We start from the raw sequence: 2,500 nt of genomic DNA on the forward strand, positions 1-2,500 counted from the left end.
TCTTCATATAGACTTTGCGAAGTTTATTAAAACACTCCCAACTGGTGACCGAAGCCAAGTCTTTGATTCGTTTCTCATAATCATAAATGTAATATATATAATTATTACGAGGGTTTACAGACTGAAGTTTTAGCCAGGAAAATGAGAAATGATGTCATTCAAGCTTTTCAGAAAGGAATTAGAGATGCTAATGAAGTGAAATAGTTTTGATTCGCTTGCAAATCGAAATCACTTCACCCGCCTCGAGAAATAATATCAAATTTCTCGTCAGATAAACTACTGTGCACAAAAAAATGCCTATGTGTTTTTGAAATGAAGAACAGAAATTTTGGTGCATACACTTTCTCCATAGGAATTTGTAGATAAGTAACTGGAGATCGAAACCGTGTCGGAGAACTGTCTCGCCAGAAACTTACCTCTACATAACAACGATTGCCTTCAATAATTATAATGGTATTAACTCATTATAAAGATTTCATAGTAACCATGTTTACCATTGTCAGCATGTAAAATGAGTTTATTGCATTTATTCTCTGGAAATGGAACTCTCGATTTACACAGCGAATAAGAGCGAAATAATCACAAAGCATTATCTGACACTGCAGTGGAAAAAATGCTTTTTGAATGTAACATAGACATTATTTCTGTAGCTAACTGAAGGGACATGTAAATTTACTACATACTCACGCATACCAAATACACTTCAAATAAATACACTCATAAACACATCTGTATTCAGAGATACACATTTTTATATCATATACTTCATGAAAAGCATAAGAAGATTCACACACTGAGCATATATAACACTATATAAATACACATGCGTAGAAACAATTTATATATATTTCAGAAAAAAAAAGTAAAAAGAAAAAACGGATCCCCGTTTCACATCTAATCTAAACGAAATTATTTTCCATTATTGGCCGTTTGGCTTTATTACTACAGAACTTCGCACTTAACAAAATTAAGGTGACATGAAATGCTTACGAGGTTTTACTCTTGCCAGAAGTTATTAGATTGTATTTACCAAGAAACGTTCCAACGAAATTGCACACACACACACACACACACACACACACACACACACACGCACACACACACACACACACACACACACACACACACACACGCACACACACACACACGCGCACGCACACACGCACACACATATATGTATATATACAAACGTATAAATAACATATATTTATAATATAGATACAAACGCATACATATATATATGATATACATATATATATGATATACATATATATATGTGTGTGTGTGTGTGTGTGTGTGTGTGTGTGTGTATATATATATATATATAGAGAGAGAGAGATAGAGAGAGAGAAAGAAAGAGAAATAGAGAGATAACCATGTGGTCAAGTGTTTCAAGTTTCCGTTTCACAATCATATGATCCTTGATTTGATCACACACACACACACACACACACGCACGCACGCACACACATGCACACATTCACTCTCTCTCACTTTTTCTCTTTTTCTCTCTCTTGCTTTCTCTCTCTTCCTTTCTTTCTCTCTCTTCCTTTCTTTCTCTCTCTCTCTCTCTCTCTCTCTCTCTCTCTCTCTCTCTCACACACACACACACGCATACATACATGTTTGTAAACACTTGAGTGTGAGCAAGAAGGAGAAAAGAGATTACTCCAGTCTGCAAGTAGAAATATTTAGTATATTTACTGGGAGCTGAAATCACACAATTCTTCCTTGCTCCAATGATTGTAATCGTACGAAGATCGGTAACAGGAAATAAAACGCGGCACTTTTAAAATCAGTGTCCAATAAGTACGCATACAAGTTATCTATCGGTCTATCTGTCCGCACATCTGCCTGTATAGACATCTGTCTGTATATACATCTGCCTGTATATACATCTGCCCGTATACACTAGTATAAATCTAATTTATCTTCTCATCTCAATCATGTGCATTTTTTTAATATCAAAATAACCTCGCAGCGAATGCAATTTGATCAGGATATTTACTAGTATATACGGGCAATTTGATCAGGATATTTACTAGTATATACGGGCAATTTGATCAGGATATTTACTAGTATATACGGGTAATTTGATCAGGATATTTACTAGTATATACGGGCAAACGCATGGTCGTGCGACTATGATGTTCGTATGGATATGTATAAATATTTGTGTGTATATGCTTTGACATACTGTGCTGAAGATAACAAGGTCTTTTCATAATGCTAAGTTTGAAATCGTTCGATACGCATTTGATCTAAAGGTCTTATTTATTTTTTTCATCTGCCCGATTACAACCAGTGTTAATGGAGTAGTGAGGTTTTTAGAGCCATTTGGTATCTATCTCTAGCGTGTAGGTGTGGTAAATCCGCACCCTTCAATATAATTATGTACATAATTATAAATTTAGTATATGTACACACACACACACACACACGTATATATATATATATATATATATATATATATATATATATATAACTCTGAGGAGAGAAG

The sequence above is a fragment of the Octopus bimaculoides genome, chromosome 5 (assembly GCF_046866305.1).
Source record: "Octopus bimaculoides isolate indiv1 chromosome 5, ASM4686630v1, whole genome shotgun sequence".
NCBI lineage: Eukaryota > Metazoa > Mollusca > Cephalopoda > Octopoda > Octopodidae > Octopus > Octopus bimaculoides.